A 16,981-nucleotide genomic window follows, 5' to 3' on the forward strand; every position below is an offset into this window, starting at 1 on the left:
CAGCGCAGGAGAATCCAGGAATGTATGTGCGTATTTAGCCGACAAGGATGGTCGCTGGTATACCTGTTTTGGTAAGATAATTGTAGTCAGCTGGATTATCATTTGTTTGGGGATGTCGTAGCATTTAATGTGACGTATCGAAAGAATAAGTATATGTGTCCACTGGTTGTGTTCTTTGGAGTCAATCACCATAACTAAACCATTGTGTTTGCTACTGCGTTAATGGCAAATGAGAATGAGCAGACTTACACCTAGTTGCTTCAATAGTTCCTGGACGCTATGAAGGGTAAAGCACCTGGATGTGTCATAATAGATGAACATGGAGTGATGAGAAAGCAATCAAAATGGTGTTTCTTGGCACTTATCATTGTTTGTGTGCGTGGCACCAGCCAAGGAATGCTACTTCTAGCCTAAACAACCCCACCTTTACTTCTGAATTTAAAGAATACATATTGTTTGATTATGAGATTTTCGAGTTTGAAGATCATTAACATTATATGGTTAATGTGCTCGGTCTATTGAATAATCAATGGTTTTCTGACCTTTATTCCAGAAGAAATATGTGGGTAACTGCACATATACGTGGCCACTTCTTTGGGGATTTTCGTACAACGTCTAGATGCGAAGGGTTGTACTCAATGCTTGGTAAATTTATCCACGCTCGGCATAAATTGCGGAACTTTTTTGAATAGTTTATGCATTGCATATCCCAAAGGAGGTCTGGGAAAGCACACTCTGATCTGCTATCTGTGGTTGGGGATGTAGTGCTATAGAGTCCGTTGCATGATCTGGAGATGTCAGCTTCTAACAAGCTCACAAAAGAGATTTTCTTCTTATTCAGTCCGATGCTTTTCCAGACTTGTACATTGAAAGTATAGACACATACTTCGAGCCAAACTTGTGATATATACACTTTGTCAAGGTCAATTAATGCTCGTAAGGAGTGGCAAGTGTATCGCTATTGTAACAGTAACATTTTCAAGTGCTCGTGCTTGCAGATAGAGTCTCTTGGTATACCACGTTATCATATTGTAGTAGTGCTCATAAATGTGGAGTTGAGTGATATACCAGACAGTCTTGTTCTTGATCATTGGTGGAAGAATGCTTGCTCCAAAGTAACAGCATTTATGGAGAAAGCTCCGTTTTGCTGGGATTTAACGATCACGTTGGATGCTGAATGATCTTTACAGGGAAATGTGTGTTTTGCCATGTGAAGACGAAGCTGAATTTGTTGACCTGACGGATAAAGTTCGTTGTGAGATATCGCGGCTGAAAGAGAAAAAAGATTGTGGTGATCTAGGAGATCGGAATGAAGTTTGGAAAGTATCAACATTAGAGGGGTGCGTGAGGGATCCACAAATGGCTCAGCGTCCAAAGCGGCAAAGAAAGGATGCAAACCACACATTGGTGAAGGGTGTCAACAGGTACAGTCTTTGTCACTGATGAGCGGATATTTTATACGCTTTTTGGGGGGTAATTTCATGTAGTTTTTAGTATGTTTTAGTTAGTTTTTAGTATATTTTTATTAGTTTTTAGGCAAAAATCATATTTCTGGACTTTACTATGAGTTTGTGTATTTTTCTGTGATTTCAGGTATTTTCTGGCTGAAATTGAGGGAGCTGAGCAAAAATCTGATTCAGGCTGAAAAAGGACTGCTGATGTTGTTGGATTCTGACCTCCCGGCACTCGGATTAGATTTTTTGGAGCTACAGGAGTCCAATTGGCACGCTCTCAATTGGGTTGGAAATTAGACATCCAGGGCTTTCTAGCAATATATAATAGTCCATACTTTGCGTAAAGATAAACGACGTAAACTGGCGTTTAACGCCAGTTCCATGTTGCATTCTGGCGTTGAACGCCAGAAACAGGTTGCAAGTTGGAGTTAAACGCCAGACATAGGTTACAACCTGACGTTTAACTCCAGAAACATCCCAGGCACGTGAAAAGCTTAAGTCTCAGTCCCAGCACACACCAAATGGGCCCCAGAAGTGGATTTCTGCACTATCCATCTTAGTTTACTCATTTTCTGTAAACCTAGGTTACTAGTTTAGTATTTAAACAACTTTTAGAGACTTATTTTGTATCTCATGACATTTTAGATCTGAACTTTGTACTTTTGATGGCATGAGTCTCTAAACTCCATTGTTGGGGGTGAGGAGCTCTGCAGCGTCTCGATGAATTAATGCAATTATTTCTATTTTCTATTCAAACACGCTTGTTCCCATCTAAGATGTTCATTCGCGCTTCAATATGAAGAAGGTGATGATCCATGACACTCATCATCATTCTCAACCCATGAATGTATGCCTGACAACCACCTCTGTTCTACATTAGACTGAATGAGTATCTCTTAGATTTCTTAATCAGAATCTTTGTGGTATAAGCTAGAATCCATTGGCAGTATCCTTGAGAATTCGGAAGGTCTAAACCTTGTCTGTGGTATTTTGAGTAGGATTCAAGGATTGGATGACTGTGACGAGCTTCAAACTCGCGAGTGTCGGACGTAGTGACAGACGCAAAAGGATCAATGGATCCTATTCCGACATGATCGAGAACCGACAGATGATTAGCCGTGTTGTGACAGAGCATTTGGACCATTTTCACTGAGAGGATGGGAAGTAGCCATTGACAACGGTGACGCCCTACATACAGCTTGCCATGGAAGGAACCTTGCATGTTTGAAAGTGAGAAAGCATTATGTTACAGGAATTTAGAAGACAAAGCATCTCCAAAACTCCAACATATTCTCCATTATTGAGTAACAATTACTTATTTTATGCCCTTTTATTTTTTTTACAATTGAAATTAAATAACCCTATTGGTATCCTGACTAAGAATAATAAGATAACCATAGCTTGCTTCAAGCCAACAATCTCCGTGGGATTCGACCCTTACTCACGTAAGGTATTACTTGGACGACCCAGTGCACTTGCTGGTTAGTTGTGCGGAATTACATATTGTGAGAGTAATTTTCGTGCACCAAGTTTTTGGCGCTGTTACCGGGGATTGTTTGAGTTTGAACAACTGACGGTGAATCTTGTTGCTTAGATTAGGAAAAATTAGTCTTTTTGGTTTAGAGTCACTAGAATTGCATCTTTTATTATCCCTTTTAAAAAAAATTTTTCAAAAATATTATTTTTCTTTATTAATTTTTAGTTTTTCTGTGAGTTTAGTGTCCTGTTTTAAGTTTGGTGTCAATTTCATGTTTTTAAAAATTTATGCATTTTTCGAAAATTCATGCATGTGTTCTTCATGATCTTCAAATTGTTCTTGTCAATTTTTCTTGTTTGATCTTTGGTTTGTCTTGTTTTGTGTCTTTTCTTATTTTTCTTGTGCTTTTTCAAACAAGGAGATAATGAATCCTTTTATGATGCCTGGGAGAGATACAGAGAGATGCTAAGAAAATGCCCCTCTGAAATATTTTCAAAGTGGGTGCAGTTAGACCTCTTTTATTACGGGCTTACAGAGAAAGCTCAGATTTCTCTAGACCACTCATCTGGTAGATCTATACACATGAGAAAGACAATTGAAGAAGCTCAAGAGCTCATTGATGCAGTTGCTAGAAATTAGCATCTGTACCTAAGCAGTGAACCTTCCATCAACGAAGAGGCTAAAACAGTAACTGCTGAACTCAGTCCTGCAGATCAAGCTACTGAATTCAATCAGCAATTAGATTTTCTAACAAAACAGTTAGCCGAATTTAATGAGATATTGCAAGAAACAAGAATGGCTAATATGAATATGGAAGTCCAGTTGAAGCAAACAGAACAGCAGTTATCAAAATAAATAACAGAAGAGTGCTAAGCAGTTCAATTAAGAAGTGGGAAAACATTAAATACCTCACTTCAAGGCAGCAGGAAGCCAAGAAATGAACAAACTGCTACCCAAAATCCCTCTGAGGACAGTCAGAGCCCAGAGAGGAATAATTCTGGCGCTCAAACGCCAGAAAAGGGGTGGAAAGCTGGTGTTGAACGCCCAACCCATGCTCAGTCCTGGTGTTCAACGCCAGAAACAGGCAAGGAATTGGTGTTAAACGCCCAAAGGAAGCAAAGTTCTGGCATTTAGATGCCAGAAATAGGTAAGGAGTTGGCGTCTAACGCCACTCCAGCTTCCACCCCTAGCATTTAAATGCCAGTGGGAGATCAGACACATATAAGTGCTGATAGCAGCCCCTCTAAAAAGGCTTCTCAACCCACATCTGTAGGCAATAAACCTACAGTAACTAAGGTTGAGGAATACAAAGCCAAAATGCCTTATCCTCAAAAACTCCGTTAAGCGGAATAGGATAAGCAATTTGCCCACTTTGCAGACTATCTCAGGACTCTTAAAATAAAAATTCTGTTTGCAGAGGCACTTGAGCAAATACCCTCTTATGCTAAGTTTATGAAAGAGATCTTAAGTCATAAGAAGGATTGGAGGGAAACTGAAAAAGTTTACCTCACTCAAGAATGCAGTGCAGTCATTCTGAAAGCTTACGTGAGAAGCTTAAAGATCCCGAAAGCTTTACGATACCATGCACATTAGAGGGTACTTGTACCAAGCAAGCTTTATGTGATCTTAGGGCAAGTATCAACCTAATACCTGCATCTACTATCAGAAAGCTTGGTTTGACTGAAGAAGTCAAACCAATCTGGATATGTCTCCAACTTGCTGATGGCTCCATTAAATACCCATCAGGCATGATTGAAGACATGATTGTCAAGGTTGGGCCATTTGCCTTTCCCACTGACTTTGTGGTGCTGGAAATGGAGGAGCACAAGAGTGCAACTCTTATTCTAGGAAAACCTTTCCTAGTAACTGGACGAACCCTCATTGACGTCCAAAAAGGGAAAGTGACCCTGAGAGTCAATGAGGACGAGTTTAAGTTGAATGTTGTCAAAGCTATGCAGCATCCAGACACCCAAAATGAGTGCATGAGCATTGATATTATTGACTCTCTGGTAAAAGAGGTCAATATGACTGAGAGTCTCGAATTAGAGCTAGAGGATATCTTTAAAGATGCTCAACCTGATCTGGAGGAACCAGAGAGAATAATAGAACCTCTGAAAATCCCTCAGGAAGAGGAGAAACCTCTCAAAACCGAGCTCAAACCATTACCCCCATCCTTGAAATATGTATTTCTGGGAGAAGGTGATACCTTTCCTGTAATCATAAGCTCTACCTTAGAGTCACACAAGAGGAAGCACTAATTCAGTGATCTTAAGGGCATTAGCCCAGCCAGATGCATGCACAAGATCCTATTGGAGGGTGACGCTAAGCCAGTGGTTCAACCACAGAGGTGGCTGAATCCAGCCATGAAGGAGGTGGTGCAGAAGGAGGTCACTAAATTACTAGAGGCTGGAATTATTTATCCCATTTCTGATAGCCCCTGGGTAAGCCCTGTCCAAGTCGTCCCTAAGAAGGGTGGTATGACAGTGGTTCATAATGAAAAAAATGAACTGGCTCCTACAAGAACAGTTACAGGGTGGCGTATGTGTATTGATTATAAAAGACTCAATACAGTCACCAGAAAGGATCATTTTCCTTTACTATTCATAGACCAGATGCTAGAAAGACTGGCAGGTCATGAATACTACTGCTTCCTGGATGGATATTCAGGTTATAATCAAATTGCAGTAGATCCACAGGATCAAGAGAAAACAGCATTCACATGTCCATCCGGAGTATTTGCATACAGAAGGATACTATTTGGCCTGTGCAATGCACCTGCAACCTTTCAAAGGTGCATGCTCTCTATTTTCTCTGATATGGTGGAAAAATTTTTGGAAGTCTTCATGGATGACTTTTCAGTATTTGGAGACTCATTCAGCTCCTATCTTGACCATCTAGCACTTGTTCTAAAGAGGTGCCAAGAGACTAACCTGGTTTTAAACTGGAAAAAATGTCACTTTATGGTGACTGAAGAAATTGTCCTTGGGCACAAAATTTCGAACAAGGAAATAGAGGTGGATCAAGCTAAAGTAGAGGTAATTGAAAAATTACCACCACTTGCCAATGTTAAGGCAATCAGAAGCTTTCTGGGGCATGCAGGATTCTATAGAAGGTTTATAAAAGATTTTTCAAAAATCGCCAAACCTCTGAGTAATCTGCTAGCTGCTGACATGCCATTTATCTTTAATAAGGAGTGTCTGCAGGCTATTGAGACTCTGAAAACTAAGCTGGTCACAGCACCAGTCATCTCTGCACCAGACTGGACATTACCATTTGAACTGATGTGTGATGCCAGTGACCATGCCATTGGTGCAGTGTTGGGACAAAGGCATGACAAGCTTCTGCACGTCATTTACTATGCCAGTCGTGTTTTAAATGACGCACAAAAGAACTACACAACCACAGAAAAAGAGTTACTTGTAGTGGTTTACGCCATTGACAAGTTTAGATCTTATTTAGTAGGATCAAAAGTGATTGTGTACACTGACCATGCTGCTCTTAAATATCTACTCACAAAGCAGGATTCAAAACCCAGACTCATCAGATGGGTGTTGCTTCTGCAGGAGTTTGATATAGAAATAAGAGACAGAAAAGGAACAGAGAACCAAGTAGCAGATCACCTGTCCCAAATAGAACCAGTAGAAGGGGCGTCCCTCCCTCTTACTGAGATCTCTGAAAACTTTCCAGATGAGCACCTCTTTGCCATATAGGAAGTGCCATGGTTCGCAGACATTGCAAACTATATGGCAGTGAGATTCATACCCAAAGAGTACAGTAGGCAGCAATCAAAGAAATTGATCACGGATGCAAAGTATTATCTTTGGGATGAACCATATCTCTTCAAGAGATGTGCAGACGGAGTAATTCGTAGATGTGTGCCTAAAGAAGAAGCACAGAAGATCCTCTGGCATTGCCATGGATCACAATATGGAAGACATTTTGGAAGTGAGCGAACAGCCACAAGAGTCCTCCAATGTGGCTTCTACTGGCCTACTCTCTATAAAGACTTCCGAGTGTTTGTACTTAATTGTGACAATTGCCAAAGATCTGGCAATCTGCCTCACAGTTATGCCATGCCTCAACAAGGGATCTTGGAGATTGAGTTGTTTGATGTATGGGGTATTGACTTCATGGGACCTTTCCCACCATCATACTCAAACACTTATATTCTGGTGGCAGTGGATTATGTATCCAAATGGGTGAAAGCTATTGCAACACCCACTAATGATGCTAAGACAGTGCTGAAATTCCTCCAGAAACACATCTTCAGTAGATTTGGTATCCCTAGAGTACTAATCAGTGATGGGGGCACTCATTTCTGCAATAAACAGCTTTACTCTGCTTTGGTTCGATATGGAGTTAGCCACAGGGTAGCTACTCCATATCATTTATAGATAAATAGGCAAGCAGAAGTCTCTAATAGAGAACTTAAAAGAATCCTGAAACGGACTGTGATTAACTGTAGAAGGGATTGGGCAAGAAGCTTGGATGATGCTCTGTGGGCATACAAAACAGCATTCAAGACTCCTATAGGAACTTCTCCATACCAGCTTGTGTATGGAAAAGCCTGTCACTTGCCAGTGGAACTGGAACATAAGGCCTATTGGGCAACCAGATTCCTAAACCTTGATGCCAAGTTAGCTGGAGAAAAATGATTGCTCCAGTTAAATGAGCTAGAGGAATTCAGACTCAATGCTTTCGAAAATGCAAAAATTTACAAAGAGAAAGCAAAAAGATGGCATGATAAGAAGTTGTCATCCAGAGTCTTTGAGCCAGGGTAGAAAGTTCTGCTGTTTAATTCTAGGCTCAGATTATTCCCCAGGAAATTGAAATCCCGGTGGAGAGGTCCGTATGTGATTACAAGTGTGTCACCATATGGATACGTAGAGCTTCAGGATAATGACTCTGACAAAAAGTTTATTGTTAATAGACAGAGAGTCAAACATTATCTTGAAAGCAATTTTGAGCAAAAATGCTCAAAGCTGAGACTTGATTAAAGCTCAGTAATAGTCCAGCTAAAGACAATAAAGAAGCGCTTGCTGGGAGGCAACCAAGCCATTAACAAAGCTTAATTGTTAATTAATTGATTTTACAGGTCTATGTCAATTATCTTCAAGGTAAAATAGCAATTGCTTGAGTTCACAGAGTTACAGAAGGATTCAGAGGATAAAACAGCAAAAAGGAAGCTCACTAGTGCGAAAAAGCCAGCAAGAGCTGTTTTGGGCGTTGAACGCCCAAAAGAAGCATCTACTGGGTGTTCAACGCCAGTAGAGATAGCCATCTGAGCGTTAAACACCATAAAGAAGCATCTTCTGGGCGTTAAACGCCAGAAAGAAGTATCCTCTGGGCGTTTAACACCAGATTTACAGCGTCCTGGGTGTTCAGAAAAATGCCCAGTGACAAAGGCATTCCTGGCATTTAACACCAGCCAGAAGCAACAGCTGGGCGTTAAATGCCCAGGAGAAGCTACAAATGGGTGTTAAACGCCCAAAACATGCAGTGTTTGGGTTTTTAACGCCAGGATTGCGGGGAGGAGGCGAATTCATTTTCAACTCAATTTTCTTTCATTTTTCATGTTTCAATTCATAATTTCTTGCATAAACATGTTACAAACTCTAATCTTCCAACCTTCAATTCCAAAAATTTTTAATCCTAATTTCTAAAATCCCTTTTTCAAAAGATATCAAATGTATCTTAATTCATAAACACAAATCCTTTTCAAATCCTCTCCAACTTCTTTTCAAATCTTTTTTAAAACTCAATTATCTTTTCAAATTCATCTCAAATCTTCTTTTTAAAATTCAGATTTATTTTTTTCAAATATCTTTCATAACTTTTAAATTTTAAATTACATCTTTTTCCTATTAAACTTATCTTTTACAAATCATATCTTCTATCTTATCTTTTTCAAAATTTTCGAAAACCCACCCGCTACCCTTTAAATCCACGTTCGGCCTCTCTTCTCTCCTCCACAGTTTGGAAATTGGCTCTCCTTCTATCCCTCTCCTTTCCTTTTTTTTTGCTTGAGGAGAAGCAAACCTCTAAGTTTGGTGTGTTTATCCGTGATCACTAAACCATACCCACTAAGATCATGGCTCCTAAAGGAAAACAAACCACTCCAAGAGGCAAGAAAGAAAATATTCCAAAATCACTTTGGAATCAAGGGAAGTTCTTAACCAAAGAACATTCAGACCATTACTACAAAATAATGGGTCTAAGGTCAGTGATCCCGGAAGTTAAATTTGATCTGAAAGAAGACGAATATCTGGAGATCCAAGAGCAAATTCGAAATAGGAATTGGGAAGTCCTAGCTAATCCTGAAACAAAGGTGGAAAGAAACATGGTTCAGGAATTCTACGCTAATCTGTGGCAGACAGACAGGCAGAGAATCTCTGGAACTGCCTTCTATGACTATCGGACCTTGGTCAGAGGAAAGATTGTTCACATCCACCCTGACAAAATCAGGGAGATCTTTAAGCTACCTCAGCTGAAAGATGACCCAGACTCCTTTAATAGGAGAATGATGAGAACAAATAAAGGCTTGGACAAGATTCTAGAGGACATATGCCTCGCTGGAACCAAGTGGACAACTAGCACCAAGGGCGTCCCAAATCAACTCAAGAGAGAAGATCTCAAACCAGTCACCAGAGGCTGGCTGGATTTCATTGGGCGTTCTATACTGCCCACTAGCAACCGCTCTGAAGTCACCATTAAAAGAGCAGTAATGATCCACTGCATTATGTTGGGAAGAGAAGTGGAAGTTCATCAGCTGATTTCGTGTGAACTTTAAATAATTGCAAACAAGAACTCCAAAGATGCCAAATTGGCTTATCCAAGCTTAATCTCTATGCTATGTAAAGATGCTGGGGTGAAGATAGGAGTAACTGAGTATATATCGGTTGAGCGACCAATCACCAAAATATCAATAGAAAGACAACAAGTGCAGGACGACCCCATCAAGAGGAGAGCACAGGAATTTCTCCCGTAGATCCCTCAAATTAAATACTAGGAGCATCTTGAAGCATCTGTTACCAAGTTACAAGAAGCTATAGACCAAATAAAGGAAGAACAAAATAATCAAAATAGCATGCTTTGCAAACTACTTGGGGAACAAGAAGAACAAAGGCGTGACTTGAAGGAACTGAAGCGTCAAAAACTATCTCTTGAAGGGTGGTGCGCGAAATTGTGAACAATACTTTTCACAACTCTCATAATCCCCGGTCATGAACTCCAAAAACTTGGTTGTTCAATTCCATGGCATTACACAACTTCGCACAACTAACCAGCAAGTGCACTGGGTCGTCCAAGTAATACCTTACGTGAGTAAGGGTCGATCCCACGGAGATTGTTGCTATGAAGCAGGCTATGGTCATCTTGCAAATCTTAGTCAGGCAGACTCAAATGTATATGGTGATGAGCGAAAATAACATAAAAGATAAAGATAGAGATACTTATGTAATTCATTGGTAGGAACTTCAGATAAGCGCATGAAGATGCCTTCCCTTCCGTCTCTCTGCTTTCCTACAGTCTTCATCCAATCCTTCTTACTCCTTTCCATGGCAAGCTTATGCAAGGGTTTCACCGTTGTCAGTGGCTACCTCCCATCCTCTCATTGGAAATGTTCAACGCACCCTGTCACGGCACGGCTATCCATCTATCGGTTCTCAATCAGGCCAGAATAGAATCCAGTGATTCTTTTGCGTCTGTCACTAACGCCCCGCCCTCAGGAGTTTGAAGCACGTCACAGTCATTCAATCATTGAATCCTACTCAGAATACCACAGACAAGGTTAGACCTTCCGGATTCTCTTGAATGCCGCCATCAGTTCTCTCCTATACCACGAAGACTCTGATCTCACGGAATGGCTGGCTCGTTTGTCAGGCGAGCACTCGGTTGTCAGGCGATCAACCATGCATCGTGTTATCAGGAATCCAAGAGATATTCACTAGAGCTTTGATTGCTTGTAGAACAAGAATGGTTGTCAGTCACCTTGTTCATGAGTGAGAATGATGATGAGTGTCACGGATCATCACATTCATCAAGTTGAAGAACAAGTGATATCTTGGACAAAGAACAAGCGGAATTGAATAGAAGAACAATAGTAATTGCATTAATACTCGAGGTACAGCAGAGCTCCACACCTTAATCTATGGTGTGTAGAAACTCCACCGTTGAAAATACATAAGAATAAAGTCTAGGCATGGCCGAATGGCCAGCCTCCCAAAGAGGGTTCAATCATCAAAACATGATCAAAAGATCCCTAATACAATAGTAAAAGGTCCTACTTATAGAAAACTAGTAGCCTAGGGTGTACAGAGATGAGTAAATGTCATAAAAATCCACTTCCGGGCCCACTTGGTGTGTGCTTGGGCTGAGCAATGAAGCAATTTCGTGTAGAGACTCTTCTTGGAGTTAAACGCCAGCTTTTATGCCAGTTTGGGCGATTAACTCCCATTTGGGTGCCAGTTCCAGCGTTTAACGCTGGGATTTCTTGAGGTGACTTTGAACGCCGGTTTGGGCCATCAAATCTTGGGCAAAGTATGAACTATCATATATTGCTGGAAAGCCCAGGATGTCTACTTTCCAACGCCGTTGAGAGCGCGCCAATTGGGCTTCTGTAGCTCCAGAAAATCCACTTCGAGTGCAGGGAGGTCAAAATCCAACAGCATCTGCAGTCCTTTTCAGTCTCTGGATCAGATTTTTGCTCAGAACCTTCAATTTCAGCCAGAAAATACCTGAAATCACAGAAAAACACACAAACTCATAGTAAAGTCCAGAAAAGTGAATTTTAATTAAAAACTAATAAAAATATACTAAAAACTCAACTAAAACTAACAAAAACATACTAAAAACAATGCCAAAAAGTGTATAAATTATCCGCTCATCACAACACCAAACTTAAATTGTTGCTTGTCCTCAAGCAACTGAAAATCAAATAAGATAAAAGGAAGAGAATATGCAATGAATTCCAAAAACATCTATGAAGATCAGTATTAATTAGATGAGCGGGGCTTTTAGCTTTTTGCCTCTGAACAGTTTTGGCATCTCACTCTATCCTTTGAAATTCAGAATGGTTGGCTTCTTTAGGAACTCAGAATCCAGATAGTGTTATTGATTCTCCTAGTTAAGTATGATGATTCTTGAACACAGCTACTTATTGAGTCTTGGCCGTGGCCCAAAGCACTCTGTCTTCCAGTATTACCACCGGATACATACATGCCACAGACACATAATTGGGTGAACCTTTTCAGATTGTGACTCAGCTTTGCTAAAGTCCCCAATTAGAGGTGTCCAGGGTTCTTAAGCACACTCTTTTTGCCTTGGATCACAACTTTATTCTTTCTTTTTCTTTCTTTTTCTCTTTTTCTCTTTCCCCTTTTTTTTCGGTTTTTTTTTTTCGCCTCTTTTTTTTTTTGTATTCACTGCTTTTTCTTGCTTCAAGAATCATTTTTAATGATTTTTCAGATCCTCAGTAACATGTCTCCTTTTTCATCATTCTTTCAAGAGCCAACCTCCATGAACCACAAATTCAAGATACATATGCACTGTTTAAGCATACATTCAGAGAACAAGAGTATTGCCACCACATCAAAATAATTAAACTATTATAAAATTCAGAATTCATGCAATTCTTTCCTTTTTTCTCAATTAAGCACGTTTTTATTCAAGAAAGGTGATGGATTCATAGGACATTCATAACTTTAAGGCATAGACACTAAGACACTAATGATCACAAGACACAAACATGGATAAACATAAGCATAAAATTCGAAAAACAGAAGAATAAAGAACAAGGAAATTAAAGAACGGGTCCACCTTAGTGATGGCGGCTCTTTCTTCCTCTTGAAGATCCTATGGAGTGCTTGAGCTCCTCAATGTCTCTTCCTTGTCTTTGTTGCTCCTCCCTCATGATTCTTTGATCTTCTCTAATTTCATGGAGGATGATGGAGTGTTCTTGATGCTCCACCCTTAGTTGTCCCATGTTGGAACTCAATTCTCCTAGGGAGGTGTTTAGTTGCTCCCAATAATTTTGTGGAGAAAAGTGCATCCCTTGAGGTATCTCAGGGATCTCATGATGAGAGGGGTCTCTTGTGTGCTCCATCCTTTTCTTGGTGATGGGCTTGTCCTCATCAATAGGTGTATCTCCTTCTATGTCAACTCCAACTGAATAACAGAGGTGACAAATGAGATGAGGAAAGGCTAGCCTTGCTAAGGTGGACGACTTGTCCGCCACTTTATAGAGTTCTTGGGCTATAACCTCATGAACTTCCACTTCTTCTCCAATCATGATGCTATGAATCATGATGGCCCGGTCTAGAGTAACTTCGGACCGGTTGCTAGTGGGAATGATTGAGCGTTGAATGAACTCCAACCATCCTCTAGCCACGGGTTTGAGGTCATGCCTTCTCAATTGAACCGGCTTGCCTCTTGAATCTCTCTTCCATTGTGCGCCCTCTTCACATATAACTGTGAGGACTTGGTCCAACTTTTGATTAAAGTTGACCCTTCTAGTGTAAGGATGTTCATCTCCTTGCATCATGGGCAAATTGAATGCCAACCTTACACTTTCCGGACTAAAATCCAAGTAATTCTCCCGAACCATAGTAAGATAATTCTTTGGATCCGGGTTCACACTTTGGTCATGGTTCTTGGTGATCCATGCATTGGCATAGAACTCTTGAACCATCAAGATTCCGACTTGTTGAATGGGGTTGGTAAGCACTTCCCAACCTCTTCTTCGGATCTCATGGCGGATCTCCGGATATTCACCCCCTTTGAGTGAAAAGGGGACCTCGGGGATCACCTTCTTCAAGGCCACAACTTCATAGAAGTGGTCTTGATGCACCCTTGAGATGAATCTATCCATCTCCCATGACTCGGAGGTGGAAGCTTTTGCCTTCCCTTTCCTCTTTCTAGAGGTTTCTCCGGCCTTGGATGCCATAAATGGTTATGGAAAATGAAAAGCAACGCTTTTACCACACCAAACTTAAAAGGTTTGCTCGTCCTCGAGCAAAAGAAGAAAGAAGAGAGTAGAAGAAGAAGAAATGAGGGAGAAGGGGATGGCTTTGTATTCGGCCAAAGAAGGGGAGAAGTGGTGTTTAGGTTGTGTGAAAATGAAGGAGTGAAGAAGGGTATTTATAGGAGAGAGGGGAGATGGAGTTCGGCCATTATGGGTGGGTTTGGGAGGGAAAGTGGTTTGAATTTGAAGGGTGAGGTTGGTGGGGTTTTGTGAAGGATGGATGTGAGTGGTGAAGAGAAAGATGGGATTTGATAGGTGAAGGGTTTTTGGGGAAGAGGTATTGAGGTGATTGGTGAATGGGGGAAGAAGAGAGAGGGTGGTGGTGGGGTTGGTGGGGGTCCTGTGGGGTCCACAGATCCTATGGTGTCAAGGAAAAGTCATCCCTGCACCAAATGTTGCTCAAAATCACGTTTTGAGTCATTTCTGGCGTTAAACGCCGGGCTGGTGCCCATTCCTGGCATTTAACGCCAGGTTCTTGCCCTTTTCTGGCGTTTAACGCCAGTCTGGTGCCCCTTTCTGGCGTTAAACGCCCAGAATGGTGCCAGACTGGGCGTTAAACGCCCAACTACTAGCCTCACTGGCGTTTAAACGCCAGTGGGTTCTTCCTCCAGGGTGTGCTGTTTTTCTTCCTGTTTTTTATTTTGTTTTTGCTTTTTCAATGGATTTTGTGACTTCTTATGATCATCAACCTACAAAAAACATAAAATAACAAAGGGAAATAGATAAAATATAATCATTGGGTTGCCTCCCAACAAGCGCTTCTTTTAATGTCAGTAGCTTGACAGAGGGCTCTCATGGAGCCTCACAGATACTCAGAGCCATGTTGGAACCTCCCAACACCAAACTTAGAGTTTGAATGTGGGGGTTCAACACCAAACTTAGAGTTTGGTTGTGGCCTCCCAACACCAAACTTAGAAGTTGACTGTGGGGGCTCTGTTTGGCTCTGTTTTGAGAGAAGCTCTTCATGCTTCTTCTCCATGGTGATAGAGAGATATCCTTGGGCCTTAAACACCAAGGATTCTTCATTCACTTGAATGATCAGTTCACCTCTATCAACATCAATCACAGCCTTTGCTGTGGCTTGGAAGGGTCTGCCAAGGATGATGGATTCATCCATGCACTTCCCAGTCTCTAGGACTATGAAATCAGTAGGGATGTAATGGTCTTCAACTTTTACCAAAACATTCTCTACAAGTCCATGAGCTTGTTTTCTTGAGTTGTCTGCCATCTCCAATGAGATTCTTGCAGCTTGTACCTCAAAGATCCCTAGCTTCTCCATTACAGAGAGAGGCATGAGGTTCACACTTGACCCTAAGTCACACAGGGCCTTCTTGAAGGTCATGGTGCCTATGGTACAAGGTATGGAAAACTTTCCAGGATCTTGTCTCTTTTGAGGTAATTTCTGCCTAGACAAGTCATCCAGTTCTTTGGTGAGCAAGGGAGGTTCATCTTCCCAAGTCTCATTTCCAAAGAACTTGTCATTTAGCTTCATGATTGCTCCAAGGTATTTAGCAACTTGCTCTTCAGTGACATACTCCTCCTCTTCAGAGGAAGAATACTCATCCTAGCTCATGAAAGGCAGAAGTAAGTCCAATGGAATCTCTATGGTCTCATTTTGAGCCCTCAGATTCCCATGGTTCCTCATTGGGGAACTCATTGGAGGCCAGTGGACGTCCAGTGAGGTCTTCCTCAGTGGCGTTCACTGCTTCTTCTTCCTCCCAGAATTCGGCCATGTTGATGGCTTTGCATTCTCCTTTTGGATTTTCTTCTGTGTTGCTTGGGAGAGTCCTAGGAGGGAGTTCAGTAACTTTCTTGCTCAGCTGTCCCACTTGTCCTTCCAAATTTCTAATGGAGGACCTTGTTTCAGTCATGAAACTTTGAGTGGTCTTGATTAGATCAGAGACCATGGTTGCTAAGTCAGAGGTGTTCTGCTTAGAATTCTCTGTCTTTTGCTGAGAAGATGATGGAAAAGGCTTGCCATTGCTAAACCTGTTTCTTCCACCATTATTGTTGTTGAAACCTTGTTGAGGTCTCTCTTGAATCTTCCATGAGAAATTTGGGTGATTTCTCCATGAAGAATTATAGGTGTTTCCATAGGGTTCTCCCATGTAATTCACCTCTTCCATTGAAGGGTTCTCAGGATTATAAGCTTCTTCCTCAGATGAAGCATCCTTAGTACTGCCAGGTGTATTTTGCATTCCAGACAGACTTTGAGAAATCAAATTGACTTGTTGAGTCAATATCTTATTCTGAGCCAGTATGGCATTCAGAGTCTCAATTTCAAGAACTCCTTTCTTCTGACTAGTCCCATTATTCACAGGATTTCTTTCAGAAGTGTACATGAATTGGTTATTTGCAACCATTTCAATTAGTTCCTGAGCTTCTGTAGGCGTCTTCTTCAGATGAAGAGATCCTCCAGCAGAGCTATCCAAAGACATCTTGGATAGTTCAGAGAGACCATCATAGAAAATACCTATGATGCTCCATTCAGAAAGCATGTCAGAAGGACACTTTCTGATTAATTGTTTGTATCTTTCCCAAGCTTCATAGAGGGATTCTCCATCCTTCTGTCTGAAGGTTTGGACTTCCACTCTAAGCTTACTCCATTTTTGAGGTGGAAAGAACTTTGCCAAGAAGGCATTGACTAGCTTTTCCCAAGAGTCCAGGCTATCTTTAGGTTGTGAGTCCAACCATATTCTAGCTCTGTCTCTTACAGCAAAAGGGAATACCATCAGTCTGTAGACCTCAGGGTCAACCCCATTAGTCTTGACTGTGTCACAGATTTGCAAGAACTCAGCTAAAAACTGATGAGGATCTTCCATTGGAAGTCCATGGAACTTGTAATTCTGTTGCATTAGAGAAACTAACTGAGGCTTAAGCTCAAAGTTGTTTGCTCCAATGGCAGGGATAGAGATGCTTCTCCCATAGAAATCGGGAGTAGGTGCAGTAAAGTCACCCAGCACCTTCCTTCCATTGTTGGCATTGTTGTTGTTTTCGGCTGCCATGTGTTCTTCTTCTTTGAAGAATTCG

The 16,981-nt window shown here is 41.2% G+C and overlaps 1 non-coding gene across 1 annotated transcript; it reads left to right on the forward strand.

The window, feature by feature from the left end:
* Positions 1 to 16,443: 16,443 nt before the first annotated feature.
* Positions 16,444 to 16,551, forward strand: LOC130963789 (small nucleolar RNA R71). The gene has a single exon (XR_009079908.1). It is a non-coding gene; the product is annotated as a small nucleolar RNA R71 (small nucleolar RNA).
* The last annotated feature ends 430 nt before the right edge of the window (positions 16,552 to 16,981 follow it).

This window comes from Arachis stenosperma, chromosome 2, assembly GCF_014773155.1.
Source record: "Arachis stenosperma cultivar V10309 chromosome 2, arast.V10309.gnm1.PFL2, whole genome shotgun sequence".
Taxonomy (NCBI): domain Eukaryota; kingdom Viridiplantae; phylum Streptophyta; class Magnoliopsida; order Fabales; family Fabaceae; genus Arachis; species Arachis stenosperma.